The 15,714-nt window shown below is 39.5% G+C and overlaps 1 pseudogene; it reads left to right on the top strand.

Annotated features, from left to right (window-relative positions):
- Positions 1-11,818, top strand: part of LOC128776444 (60S ribosomal protein L38-like) — a 30,558-nt pseudogene extending 18,740 nt beyond the window's left edge.
- Positions 11,819-15,714: the final 3,896 nt, after the last annotated feature.

Below are 15,714 nucleotides of genomic sequence, written 5' to 3'. Positions count from 1 at the left end.
TTCTCCCCTTTCCCCCTTCTTGGACTTTCAACTTCCTCCACCTCATATCCTCCTTGTTACTCCATGTGTACATAAAACTGTATCTAGTCAGTCAGCCTTCTTCTTTTTTTTTTTCTAACTTTATTTATTTATTTATTTTGAGAAACGTGAACACATGTGTGAATGGGGAAGGGACAGAGAGAGGGAGGGAGAGATTCCCAAGCAGGCTACATGCGGTCAGCACAGAGCCCCACACAGGGCTCGAACTCACAGACCATGAAATCATGGCCTCAGCTGAAATCAAGCAACCCTTAATCTACTGAGCCACCCAGGTGTCCCTAGTCAGTCAGTCTTCTTGATTCAGTTTGTACAAAAACCCTGGGTTTCATAAATTATCCTGCTCTTGATTCAGAGACCCTATTTGGATTTCAGCAACTAAATACTCTTTAAATCATTTTGCATTCCTGCTACATTACTCTATCCCCTCCCCTAGTCGTTGGTAGATAAATGGCTCTGCCTAACAGGATACCAAGAAATGAAAAAGAGAAAGGCACACTGATGCATTTGTGAAGAGAGGAATTTCGCCCATTAAATTATACAGATATTTTGCTTATAGTTTGTCTTTTCCTCCTACCCCAAACTAGAACTTAATCTCCATAAGAACATGAACCTTGCCCTGGGAATATTTTTTTAAATTAAATTTATTTATTTTTGAGGTGGGGGGAGGGACAGAGAAAGAGGGAGAGAAAGAATTCCAAGCAAGCTCCATGCTGTCAGTGCAGAACCCACTGAGGGCTCCAACCCACAAACCATGAGATCATGACCTGGGCCGAAGTCAGACCCTTAAAGGACTGAGCCAACCAGGCACCCTGCCCTGGGAATATTAAAATATTACCGGGCACATAGTGGACACCTAGTAAATATTTGTTGGATGAATGAACAAACTTGCATTTTACAGTGAGAAAACGAGACTTAGGAAGTCAATTGACCTAATTTGCACAGCAGAACTGGGCCTCCAGTGGTGATCTTGGGATGGTGGGAGACTGTCCTTCCCTGACTGGTTGAGATTAGCTATGGGGAATGGAAGGAAATATTTGATTAGTTTTCCTGGGAGAGAATCCCAGTTCAAGTTGGGAGGGAGACAGTAAGAGACCCAGAGAGCAGGTGGTTAAAAAACAGACAAAGCTCTGAGAGGAAAGAAGAGTTTCCTAACTTTTAACAGTTCCTCCAGTAGAAACTATGAACAGATGGCCACCTATGCCAAGAAAGGAGCCAACCAACTGGTGAGCCCTAGCACTACAGTTCTACATATATCTACCTGTCTGCTAACAGCTCACACAGCCCTGCTTTTTTTTTTTTTTTCTTGTAACTTTGGTCCCAATTTGAGAAAAGCAGAAGTAAGAATCGCATCTCTTTACTTCTTTAGCTAAAGAAAAAAAAAAAAAAAAAAAAGGAACTTTCCAACAACAGCAACAACAACAAAAACTTTAAGGGAAATAAAAAAAAATCTCAAAAACATAAAATTATTATGTTAATAAAGTACTACTTTCTGATTCTACAATAACCAACAAGCGGTGTTCTATCCCACAGCACAGAGGAGTGATCTGAGGGTCTGATTGCAAAGGCCCTGATCTTGAAGTAATGATTTCTTGGGCCACAGGTAACCTTTGCAATGCCTTTGTGTAAATTAGAAAAAAGATGCACTTTTTGCCGACAAGGCACAGCGCACCTCCACGGCACACAGCTTAGTTGGGGGAATGCAGGCCGAATTTCAGTCCCTATTTGCCACCTTGGCCAGACACCTTCATGGAGTGAAAAATCTACTCCACTGTAGCTAATGGTTCCTTTCTTGGCATAACTGGCCATCTGTCCAGCGTTTCTGCTGGAGGAGCTATTCAAGTGGGGAAATTCGTCTTTCCTCTCAGATCTTTGTCTGTTTTTTTAACGACCTGTTCTCTGGGTCTCTTACTGCCTCCCTCCCAACTTGAACTGGGATTCTCTCCCAAGAAAACTAATCAAATATTTCCTTCCATTCCCCATAGCTAATCTCAATCAGTCAGGGAAGGACAAAGTCTCCCACCACAACCAAAGGCCCTCCCACTCATGTCTGTTCAATTGCTCACTGATGTCCAGAGCAAGGTAATTGATACCCTTGGCACCAGTGGATAACCTTGCTTTCCCAGATCAGCTCAATGGTTCTACTACCTCTTGAGTTTTCTGCGGTAACTCCTGAAACATGGAGAAGTGTCTTCTACAAGTTCACCTCAGAACAAACAATATAAAAATACCTTGACTATACAATTTTAGGTATACTCTGTAAGCCTGTGTACAATGCGTGTGTTTGTGTGTGCTTTCTTATATATATAGATGAAGAAAAGAGCTAACAACTTAAGTTTGGAGACAGTGTGTATAGTGGAAAGCACCCAGGCCGTCAAGCAAAACAGATCTGCAGTAAATGATAGCCCTGCACTTAAAACCAGTGTGGCTCCGGGGAAGGTTTTTAATCTTCCTATTCCTCAGTTTCCTTGTTTATAAAAAGAGAATAAGGCTTAAATTGTAGGGTTGTGCTTTAGTCTTCTAGGGCTGCCATAACAAAGTACCACAAACTGGGTAGCTTAAACAGCAGAAATTTATTTTCTCACAGTTCTAGAGATTGGAAGTTTGAAATCAAGGTGTTGGCAAGGTTGTTTCATTCTGAGGGCTCTGAAGGAAGGATCTGCTCTGGGGCCTTGTTCCTTAGATTCTAGATGGCTGTCTTCATATTCACATGGTATTCTCCCCATATGTGCATCTCTGTTTCCAAATTTACACCTTTTATAAGGAGACCAGGCATACCGGATTAAGACCCATCCTAAAGACCTCACTTTAACCCAATTACTCCTGTGAAGACCCTATGTCCAAATAAGGTCACACTTTGAGATCCTAGGAGTTAGGATTCCAACATATCTTTTTGGAAGGAACAAATTCAACTCATAACAGGTTGCTAAAGCAATTAAATATCATAACTTATATAAAGTATTTAACAGAAATCTTGGGTTGCGACAAGTACTTAAACAGCAACTATCTATTTACTGTTAATGGTTTTTCCTTCTGTTCTTTGTAATGATCTTATAAATACATAGTTACTATCTGGGATTAATAGACACATATAGAGAGGGTCTATATGGGGAAAAAGTATAAATATCCCAAAAATGTCAGACATAAGAACAATTATTGAGAATAAAAGGCTTTATATTTTTGTATGTGTTTGGGGTAGAAGTGGGAAAGAGCAGGGATATAGGATAGATGTGGATGAAGGGCATAGAATTTAATTATCCAGGTTGATTGATTTTGAATTGATTAACACAGGGTGCTACTTTGAAAACAGAGTTAAAGAGAGACACAGAATCAAAGTTTACCTTTGAACAAAATAATACATGCCAGAAACAGTCTGAATCATTGTGTTCTTAGAGCAAAGAGAATCATTAGAGAATCAGCCACTTGATACTAATGACAGAAAGACTCAGACTGTAATTATTCTACAAATAGTATTATTTAGAAAACGTTTACTAGAGTAACATTTTCAAGCCTCTATGGAGTTTAAAAGTGATACATTTTCTGTGGCATGTTTGGTTTCAGAGTGTTATTTGAAGAGAAATTCTCTCTGTTAATAAAACTAGAAAGGGGAAAATTGTATTTGCAATTTCATGAAGAGAGACATCTCGTTTGATCTTGAACTTTTCCCTTCAGGATATCCTCCATGGTGTTGGGTAACTAAGACAATGCAGTGGAATGCATGGCTGAGAGGGTGGGTCTTCAAGAAGATGAAGGGTTATTATTTAAGAATCTGGTCTCCATTAAGAATAGAACAAGAGGAAGTATGTTTGATTTGCAGAAGGAAGAATTTAGGTTATATCCAAATACTCTCTGTATTGGCAATCAGTAAAATAGATGCCCAAGAAAGGCTAAGTAATACCATTCCTAAGAAGATTTGTGAAATTATGACAAAAATTGCATTAATAGTTTTCAAAAATCATAGGGCCTTATGAATATTCTATCCAGCATATGAGATTTGCATTACCCTAGGCAATTTTTCAGTATAACTCTTTTCTCGATAATATATATATTTTAATGGATGGTTGAGTTTGATTAAATTGACCAAGTTGAAAGTGAATTTTAGTGTTATAAAAGCATAGTCTTATAATTTTCCCACTCAAAGATTTCTATTTAAGTCAAGCCAAAGAAAATGAAAATGGAGAGAATTTTAAATATTAGAGTTAGGTTCTAAATCCTGATTTTCTTAGGAAGAACCTAGATTTCTTAAGGGATAGGAATCCATCTTTCTTCCTCCCGCCCTCCCTCCCTTCCTTCTTTCCTTCCTTTCCTCCTTCTCTCCCTTTTCTCTTTCTTTCTTTCTTTCTTTCTTTCTTTCTTTCTTTCTTTCTTTCTTTCTTTCTTTCTTTCTTTCCCTTTCTCAAAGCTGATTCCAAAGAAGCTTTCTTATAAGGAAGCACTCATACTATCTGTTTTGTTTTGGAGAGTACCAGAAAACTTTTGAACAATGTTTGTGAGAGGTATACAACAAGCGGTGCTGCACTCCCCATATTGATTGTGTCTGTTGATGGAGGCCAGAAGATAATTGCACAAATCTTCTTTTCACGAAGAAGATATTTTCATTGTAAGTCTATAAGAGATCAAAAGTGGTTACCAAGCAAGTCCATTTTCAGAAGTTACTTCTATACAAAGAAATCTTGACAGATAACAAGAACAGAAATGTTAGAAGTATAAATACCTGAAAAATAATAACAGAGGAGTTCCATTTCTAGCAATATTGCTGACTAATCTGAAAACTGTCTTATTAAAAATTATTCAGATATAATGGATACAAATATAATAAATATACTTTGAAGTGCTAATAAGAAAGTAAAGAAAATACTCTGGAAACTGATCTTTTTACTGTTTTGGGTTTATTTTTTTCCCAGTCTAGTTAACAATGGGCTTGTGTTTTAATGGCTTTGAAAGTACAGGAGACACATTTCAGGTCCAGGAGGGGCAAAAACTTGTATCTAAGACCCTCAAATAAAGAACCTTTGACTGACTGTACATCTGTGAAAGAGAACTGAAAATGTTTATCCTCTCCCAAAGGGAGGTTTAAAGGAAATTCTTTTGTTTAACCTGATCTGCTGGGGAAGGGGGAAGGGAAGGGAAGGGAAGGGAAGGGAAGGGAAGGGAAGGGAAGGGAAGGGAAGGGAAGGGAAGGGAGGAAGGAAGGAAGGAAGGAAAGAAAGAAAGAAAGAAAGAAAGAAAGAAAGAAAGAAAGAAAGAAAGAAAGAGTGAGTCTGGAAAAATCTGAAAACCTCAGTCTCCCCTAGGTCAGATTTGAGGTTTGAGTTTACACTTTCTGGAAGGCCTAGATTCTCCAACAAAATAGTATAAAAACCATTCTCAGGCTGATAACAATACTGGTGCCCTCAACAGAAGTAATTAAAAATCTTCTCTAGAAAGACATATTTTCAACCCTGCACAGGATTCCTCTAAATAAAGTATCCCCAAACATGAACTCACAGTCCTAAATTACAAGATACATGAAGAAACAATCCAGAATCATTAGCAGTAACAAAGTTCTTAGACCCTAAGAACTTCAGAAATAGATTATAAAATAAGCATATTTAAAAGTGTTAAAGAGAAGAAACAAGCACTACTAAAATATTTACTAAGATTAATTTTTCAGGCCTTTAAGGGGTTAATTTGTGCACTCTTTCATAGGTTGTTTGACTTACCAAAACAACCCAGGACCAGAGTTGTGCTTTTGGGCAAGAGGATACTCTGAGTTATTTTCAGAACTTTCCCTCTTGCATCTGCTGGGCTTCCATGAGGAAACCTAAATGAGATAGGCCCAGCTGCTAGCCTTCAACTGTGGGCCATTGAGCAAAAGGAAGTTTAAATTTGTATTTCAGCTGAAGTCAAGTTTGGAATGTAGACTAATTCCAAAAGAGTGGAAAGAGCGAGAACCAAATAAAAAAGAAGCAAGACAAAGCCAGTGAATTTGGGAGGTGGAGGATGTGTTGTTCCTTTAGGCAAGAGAATACAAATGGAAGCAACCCTTTGTAGGTCACCTTCAAAGGGGACTGAGGTTTGGGGAAATATTAAGCGTTGTTTTGACTAGTAGTGAAGCCGGATCCAGTGAAAGAAGCCTGATTTCAGAGGAAGACTGTGTCTGCTAGGATGTGAATGGGAGAGTTTCTTTTCTTTTCTTTCTTTCTTTTCTTTTTCTTTTAAGGATTTTATTTTTAAGTAAACCTGTACACTCAACATGGGGCTCAAACTTAAGAGATCAAGAATTGGGGGCGCCTGGGTGGCTCAGTTGGTTGAGCGTCCTACTTTGGCTCAGGTCATGGTCTCACGGTCGTGAGTTCGAGCCCTGTGTCGGGCTCTGTGCTGACCACTCAGAGCCTGGAGCCTGTTTCAGATTCTGTGTCTCCCTCTCTCTCTGCCCCTCCCCTGTTCATGCTCTGTCTCTCTCTGTCTCAAAAATAAATAAACGTTAAAAAAAAAAAAAAAGAGAGATCAAGAATTGCATGCTCTGCCAACTGAGCCAGCCAGGCGCCCATAGCAAATTTTAACTCCTAGAACTATACATATTTAACCAGTAGGCTTGGTTTCTCCTGTCTCCGGCTCAGGAACTTCTGTCCTTTGTGATGTTGTTGTTGGAGATAAAACTACCAGAGTCTTCTGTCTTAACTGATCAGCTTCCAAATGAATAGGATGGAAAAGTTCCTCAGAACTAAAATTGGGTCTTAATGTCTTAATACGAAGTTAGTACTGTATCAGGTCTGTAGGTAGCACATCATGATGAAAGGCAGTGTGCTCAAGTCATGTGATGGCTATCTTCGCCCACAAGCAATTGTTTGGAACTTTCTGGTACCTGTTTTTAGGATAAGGAATGGAATAGATAAAATTAATTCACACTGCTTTTGCTTAAGAAATTTCCACATTTCCAGACAGGAATCAGCTGTCTTCATGAGCAAAATCCAACTCAAAGGTAAAAGCCAGATTAGCATAACTTCATGGGGACACTCATAATTAGTTGGACATTGTGGTGTTATAAAATGAAACATTCTAGTTAAATAGGGAAAATTTAGAGCTAATCCCCAAGGAATCTGGAAAATCATCAGGCAGTTATTTTTAATTCCTTCCTTCCTCTCTCCCTCCCTCTCTCCTTCCTCCCCTACTCCCTTCTTTTCTTCCTCCCCTCCCTTCCTCCTCCTCCACCTCCCCCTCCTCCCCCTCCTCCTCCTCCTCCTTCCCTCCCCCCTTTTCTCTTCTCCCTCTCTCTCCATCCTGGTTGTTCCTTTTCTCTCAGCATCCGCCTTTGCAGACAAATTTTTCTCCCCACTCATCTGCATCTGCCACATGGTGGCCTCAGACCCACCCCCAAGATTACTGTGCTATGTTCTGTACTTCAGTCTCAGTCTGTGTCAGGCATTACAGTTAGATGCCTCTTCCAGCCTGAGGCAGGCATGGAAGGGGTAGAATAATCATCGTCCTAAAGGTAATCAAGTTTCCTTTTCTCTCCTTGAATAAAGATAAAGTCATCCTTTGCCCCACGGGATAATTTTATATTTAAGGGAAGCCAGTATCCCAGGGCTCTTGGGATGACTTATACAGTTTCATGTAACACTTCCCTGTTTCCTTCAGATTTTGTTGAAGCTGATGATTTTTGTTACAAGTCATAGTGATTTTCTGGGAGTTGAGTGAGTACCTAAGAGTATGGTTAAGAGCAGAGGAGAATGTTCCTTTTACAGATATCAGGAAACATGAAAAAGAAATAGGTCAAATCCTTTACAGACAGAATTCTATTTTTTTTCCTATTTCACTCGGATATGTCCCCAACTTTAGAAACTAACATAAGACTAAACTAACATAAAAAAAAAGTTTATTTTTTATTTATTTTTTAATTTTTTTAATGTTTATTTATTTTTGAGACAGAGAGAGACACAGCATAAGCAGGGAAGGGGCAGAGAGAGAGGGAGACACAGAATCCGAAACAGGCTCCAGGCTCTGAGCTGTCAGGACAGAGCCCGACGCGGGGCTCGAACCCACAAACTGTGAGATCATGACCTGAGCCGAAGTCGGACGCCCAACCGACTGAGCCACCTAGGCGCCCCTAAAAAAACAGTTTAGACTTAAGTGGTGCCTTTTATTAGAACATTTATGATACTGTTTGCATGTTCTAAGGAATATTATATCTGAAAAAAAAATAAGGAATCACATTAAATACACTTTAGAGGGGCGCCTGGGTGGCTCAGTTGGTTGGGCGGCCGACTTCAGCTCAGGTCATGATCTCGCGGTCCATGAGTTCGAGCCCTGCGTCGGGCTCTGTGCTGACAGCTCAGAGCCTGGAGCCTGTTTCGGATTCTGTGTCTCCCTCTCTCTGACCCTCCCCCGTTCATGCTCTGTCTCTCTCTGTCTCAAAAATAAATAAACGTTAAAAAAAAATAAATACACTTTAGAAATAGTTAATTAAACAAAATAAAGGGATGCCTAGGTGGGTCAGTCGGTTGAGCATCCAACTGTTGATCTCAGCTCAGGTGTTGATCTCAGCTCAGGTCTTGATCTCAGATTTATGAGTTTGAGTCCCATATGGAGCCCCACTTTGAGCCCTACATCAGACTCCATGCTGACAGTGTGGACCCTGCTTAGGATTCTCTCTCTCCCCCTCTCTCTGCCTCTCCCCTACTCACGCTCTCTCTCTCAAAATAAATAAATAAACTTTAAAAAATTAAAAATAAATAAATAATAAAGAGTAAACATTTTTTAAAATAAAGCAGATTTCTTTACTGCAGGACTTTTCAATTCCTTTAATATGCAAATGGGCATCATGACACTTCAAGAGTGGATTACACTTTTCCGAAAATTATTTGACCATCAAAAAAGCATAGTCCTGGAAACAACAGCTTTTAACCTTATTCCTGCCAAAACAAATTTCACTACTGTCTTGACTCAAAGGACTGTCTGATGCTGTGCTTGATTCAAATACCATCCCCCAGCTCCAAACCTTCCCTTCTCTCCTCTGCTTTGTGATACAGGGGCCAAAACTCTGGAAACCATATTTCACTTCGGTCATCTGGCTTCCTTTGGGGTTGCCCTTGTGAGAGACAGGGCAGCAGGTGGAAGGGAGAAGGTTTTTCCTTCTTCCTTTCTGTTTGCTGTTTCTAGGCATTGCCCTATCAGTGGCCTTTCACTTGGCAGCAATAACTAATTGTATCTTCAGCTTCTCTCTACGCTCCCGGAGCCTTACTGCAGTCTGATGTGAGGCGGCAGCGGCTCCAGGAATTGGCCCTCTTGGGAGTCAGAGCTCCAGATCCATGAAGCCTCTCCTCAAAGCACCTGACTACCAAGGGTGTTGGGTCCCATCTCTTGGTGGCCTCCCCCAACTTCCGGTTCTGGCAGTTCCAACCTCTTCCCTAAGAGTAGAAGCTGCCTGCTACCTAGCTCTGTTATCTTGGTCCTCCTTTTTGCGGTTTTTTGTTAGCCCTCCAACACCTGCAACAAATTTCCCATATCAAATTCTCTCTGTTCAAATACCTAGTGTGGTATCTATTTTCCTAACTAGACCTCAGTGGAAAAAAGAATGCACATGAGAGCTCTTCCACAGGAGTGCCTTTGGAGATGGAGGGAGGCTGGGAGAGTGGGTAGAAGAGAAGGGGAGGAAAAGCCTTGAATTCTTGTCTTGAGTCTAGAGCAGTGTTTTTCAGACTTTGGAAATTCACGTGACCTCAAAGAAGTTTCATTTTGAAGATTTCACAACACCCTTTGTGAAATAATAGGATATATTCCAGGGTGTTATTAAAATAGAAGTATGAAGTCCTTTTTCATCTGTTAAGTTACCCAGTGATTTTAGTACAATGTAATGAAATGTAACCTTTCTGCAGGGCCATATTTACCATAATTATAAACCACAGATTCACCATTCCAAGACAGTGGCAAGAGATAGTGTGATTTAGTAGAGTATTGGAATTGGAATATTGAAAATGCAAGCAGTAGGTTCGGATGGAATCTCTGAGGATATATTTTAAAATATTTGGTTTGGGGACACCTTGGGTGGCTCAGTTGGTTAAGCCTTGGACTCTTGATCTTAACTCAAGTCTTGATGTCAGGGTCGTGAGTTCAAGCCCCACTTTGGGCTCCACACTGAGTGTAAAGACTACTTAAGAACAATTGGTTTTAAAAAATAACTAAATCTCTGGGTCTCAAATATGACTAATCATTAGAGTCATCTGGGAGAGCATTAAAATGACAGATTACTGAATTTGACCCCAGGACCAGGGACTCAGACTTTACTGGGTTGGGCCCCTGGAACTGTTATTTTTGGAAAACTATGTGATCAAGGAATTCTGATAATTGAAAGGATTAGGGTCCATTATTATATAGAATAAAAACTTATCTAATTTTTTTTAGAACTTAGATTCAAAATTCAGTGTTTTAGTGTTTTGTTTTTGTTTTTTTCTCCACTGAAAGTCTGAGCTAAGGGGCACCTGGGTGGCTCAGCCAGTTCATGCCCTGCTCTTGATTTCGGCTCAGGTCATGATCTCATGAGTTTGTGAAATTGAGCCTTGCATCAGACTCCCTGCTGACAGTGTGGAGCCTGCTTGGAATTCTCTCTCTCTCTCTCTCTCTCCCCCTCCTCCTACTTGTGCTGTCTCTCTCTCTCTCTCAAAATAAATAAACTTTAAAAAAAAGTCTGAGCTAAGAGCACAAGTGTTGACAGTCTCTATCCTAGCAGGGGGCAGTGGGGAAACACTGGGTTGGAAGAAACAAAAGGCAATGGAGCTTCCCTCCCAGGCTGATTTTTGAAGGGCTTTTGATCGTCTCCACCCAGTGTCAAAGCCAATCATGGAATCTCAGGACTAAGGCAGTCCTGGCAGGTTTCCACACCACGACACCATTTCTGTCTGCTTGTTGGAGCTCCAGGGGGATGCCTGCTGTCAGGATGCTGAGATTCCAAGTTATAAGTGGCCCTTTTATGATCAGTGCAGAGCTTAGAGCTTTTTCCAGGTTGTTACCTTCGTGGGATTCTAAGATATAGTGACCAGGTGTGGGATTCTAAGATACAGTGACCAGGCATCTGACTTCTTAAATATGGTTTTTTACATTTTTTTAATGCTTACTTATTTTTGAGAGAAAGACAGAGTGTGAGCGGGAGAGGGGCAGAGAGAGAGAGAGAGAGAGAGAGACAGAGACAGAGAGACAGAGAGACAGAGACCCAGAATCCGAAGTGGGCTCCAGGCTCCAGAGCTGTCAGCACAGAGCCCGATGCGGGGCTCGAACTCACAAGCCCTGAAATCATGACCTGAGCTGAGGTCAGATCCTTAACCAACTGAGCCACCCAGGTGCACCCCTGGCTTCTTAAATAAACATCCATATATGTCTACAAATACTGCCAGGAGCTTAACAAATAAATGGGAAGGGAAATAAATGAAAGAACACGCCATGGTCAGCAGCAAGAAAATGTCTCATTTAACTTTAGCTAGGGCCAGTTGTCTTGCTTCAAGAACCTCTGTATTTTTTTTAAAACTTTTTGTGGAAAAGGTAATAAAGGGCATCTCTCTGGCAGTACAGGTCCTTACACTCTCCCTGTGTGTCTCCTACTCATACCTGGCAAAATTGAGGAAGGCAAGAACTTCGTGCTCAAAGCCAGGGGAAAGGATACCAAATATGTTAAGATTAAGAAAAATAAAGATAACGTGAAATTTGAAGTTTAGTACAACAGATACCTTTACACGTTGGGCAAAGGGAAAAGGCAGGGAGCCTGAAGCAGTCCCTGTCCCTGTGTTTCACAGTGAAGCAACTGAAATGAACCAGACATGCCGATTTACCTGTTTTAAAGTTTTTAAAATTCGAACAAACAAACAAGCAAATAGATACTTTTTTTTAGGAGGTGGGAAGGATACTTGTTTTCCAGTTGCTCCAATCGGACAATTGCGGTGATGTCCAGTTTGGATAATATCGCTGGGTTACTTGGAATAGTAGGTTCTGGATTTGATCAGGAAATTCACCGGGCTTGTGACCTTTCAATAGTGGAACCTGTTGACACAAAAAATCCTCAGCCCGTTGGGTGATTCAAGTGCACTTTCATAATTTGCTCTCATTTTACCCTCTTTGTTATTTCCACGTTCCGCAAGAATCCATCACTCCCCTCTGAATTATGTGCTGCGCAGAACTGATGCTCATACCACCCACTCAGGGAGGGCAACCTCAGCTCCTTGAACTCACAGAACCTATTGTTCCGTCCGTTTCTTACCCGGCACTGTCACTGCAGCCCTATACTCCAGCTGGGAGGGCATGGAAATGACTCCCCAGAGAGCCATTCATCACAGTAATAAATGGCCTGTGTTTTACTAAGTTCCATCAAAGTTCACTTCCACACCAAAGCAAAACATTTGTTCTCTATGCATTCCTTTTCTGTGTGTGTCAAAATATCCTGTTCACAAATGTGTAAAAGCTATTTGTATATGTGTGATAGTAAACTTGAAGCTGTGCATGCACCTCTGTACATAGACCGCGTGTGGATGTGTTTGTTTTTCAGTAGATGTGAGCATCTGGTGATTTACTAGGCCTTACAAGACACCTTGATGCCTGACAGAACCACCACCTTCACAAGCTTCATGTAGATACTATAACGACTTAGATGCATGGATTTTAATGAATTATTATTCTCCAGTTTTCTGCCTAGCCTCCCAGGTGTGTTGATTTTAATTGCTTTACTCATTTAAACATCTCTAAAGGTTGTCATAGGTTATTCAGCACTGCAACCCTGTGGCTGGCTTTCTCCTCTCCCTCTTTTACGCAAAAATTAACCAGAATACCCACATACCCAAATTAACCAGAAACATTCATGACTCAGTCATGAGGTTGGGATTCTTCTCTGTGGAGTCCAGGAAGACATAAAAGGCAACCTGTCTTTATGTTAACATCAACTGTGTTCATCATCTTCTTTCTCCTATATGCTCTCTGCTGACTTACTTTAGAAAAGAAGCAAACATTACCCTAGCTCCTCAGAGCATGCAGCCCTGTTATTGAGCAATCTTAGAACAATTTACTCTGTAAGCCACCCAAAACAACACACACACACACACACACACACACACAATGTCAATGTCAAAACAACAGTTTGGATATCTTTCCTTGTTTTTAAACCTCATTTGCTCAATAGCATATTTAATAAAATATACACCAACTTATTTTGTCCAGCACTATTTAATGCAATAACTTACAAAAAGGCCTAAACATTTAGCCACAGATGTCATCAAATGAGAGGTTTTGTAATAATACTCTGTAATTTAACATTTAGATTTTAAGATATGCCTTATTAAGAAAAACAAAAGGGCTTATTAACTCATTTGCTTTCCTTATTAACTCTATTTTTTAATTTACTGAGCAAACGTACAATTAGAATGGCAATTTGTTAGGGTCATACATTAGCTGAAAAGAAAAGGAAAAAACAAAAGCTATAGCAGAAGCTAGGAATTACCAAAGGCTTATTTTGTTTGAGTTAGGATATGATATCTTTTAAATAGGCTGATGACAATCTGTCCCTTTACACACTAAAGATAAACAACTTAGACGTAATCCCTGTCTGGCTACCTTAATCTTAATTGCAGGAAAAGACAAAGTGGAACACAGATTAAACAAACAAACAAAAAACAGACTGTGCCAACAAGCCTAAGGAAAGAACAGTTCCAAATTTTTTGCTGAATTCAACTTTGCTTCAGTTAATACATATAGCCTGCTATACCATTCCAAGAAACACTAAAACTTTGTGGGGTTTTGGTATGGATACTATTAGAAGTTCAATTGGTTTCATCAAAATTATGGTTGTGTAGACCCACCCATTCTTAGATCAACAATAGGTAACGGTACAGATTATAAGTTGACAATTAAGCTTTTTGTAAGGGAATCTGCGATTTATAGCCAAATCTCACATTAAGTGTCTGTCATGTGTTACACATGCATTACTTTAAATTCTAAACTTTTTGTTCACTAGTTTTATTGACAAGTAATTGACATACAGGATATCACTGTATAAGTTCAAGGCATACAGCATGATGGTTTGATTTATATATATTGTGAAGTGATGACCACAATAGATCCATCTTTTATCCAGATACAATAAAAAGGAGAAAAGAAAAAAATTTTCTCCTTGTGATGAGAACTCATAGGATTGATTCTTTTAACAACTCCCCTATGTATCACACAACAGTGTTAGCTCTAGTTCTCATGTTATATATTACATCCCTAGTACTTAATTGCTTTATACCTGGAGGTTTGTACCTTTTGACCACCTCTGGTAACCACAAATCTGATCTTTTTCTATGAGTTTGTTGTTTTTGTTTTTTCTTCTTTAGATTCCACATGAAAGTGAGATTATACAGTATTTGTCTCTTTCTGTCTGACTTCACTTAGCATAATGCCCTCAAGGCCCATCCGTGTTGTTGCAAATGGTAGGATTTCCTTCTTTTTTTTTTTTATGGCTGAATAATATGCCTCCCGTGTGTGTGTGTGTGTGTGTGTGTGTGTGTGTGTAAAAACATGGGAGTACAGATGGAATTTTGAGTCAGTGATTTCATTTTGTTTGGATATATTTCCAGAAGTAAAATTGCTAGATCATATGGTATGTCCATTTTTAATATTTTGAGGATCCTCCATACCGTTTTCCACGGTGCCTGTACCAATTTACAATCCCACCAATAGTGCACAAGGGTTCCCTTTTCTCAACATCCTCACCAGGATTTGTTCTCTCTTGTCTATTTGATGATGGCCATTCTACCAAGCATGAGGTGGTATCTCATTGTAGTTTTAATTTGCATTTCCCTAATGACTAGTGATGTTGAGCATCTTCTCATGTACCTGTTGACCTTTCATATATCTTCTTTGGAGAAATGTCTGTTCAGGTCCTTTGCCTATTATTTAATTGGGTTGTTTTTGTTTTGTTTTGTTTTTTTGGTTTTGTTTTACTATTGAGTTGTATGACTCTTTATATGTTTTGGATATTAGCCCCTTACTGGATGTTTGCAGATATTTTTTTCCCATTCTGCAGGTTGTATTTTTACTTTGTTAAAGATTTTTTTTTCCTTTGCAGAGCTTTTTAGTTTGACGTAGTCCCAACTTGTTTTTGGTTTTTCTGCTTGTGCTATAGGTATCATATCCAAAAAATCATTACCATCACCTATGTCAAGGAGCTTTATTCCTATTGTTTTCTTGTAGAAGTTTTATGATTTCACATCTCACATTTATGTCTATAGTCCATTTTGAGTTAATATGTTGTGAGTAGTATAAAATATGGATCCAGTTTCATTCTTTTACATGTGAATATCCAATTATCCCGGCACTATTTATTGTAGAGCTTGTGTTTTCTCCATTGAATATTCTTGTCTCCCTTGCCAAATATTTGTTGATCATAAATGATTGAGTGTATTTTTGGGCTCTCAATTCTGTTCAATTGGTCTATTTGTCTGCTTTTATGCCAGTGCTATACTGTTTTGATGACTATAGTGTAGCTTGAAACTAGGAAGTATGGTATCCCTGCTATGTTCTTTTTCAGAATTTCTTTGGCTCTTTGAGGGGTTTGTGGTCCATATAAATTTTAGAAGTTTTTTTTCTATTTCTGTAAAAAATGCCATTGGAATCTTGATAGGGATTACATTGAATCGATGGATGGCTTTTAGTAGTATTGGCATTTTAAAAATATTTATT

Source organism: Panthera pardus, unplaced genomic scaffold (genome assembly GCF_024362965.1).
Source record: "Panthera pardus isolate Hobbes unplaced genomic scaffold, ASM2436296v1 HiC_scaffold_13, whole genome shotgun sequence".
NCBI lineage: Eukaryota > Metazoa > Chordata > Mammalia > Carnivora > Felidae > Panthera > Panthera pardus.
The sequence above is the reverse complement of the archived record's forward strand: the minus strand, read 5'-3'. Positions and strand labels throughout refer to the sequence as shown.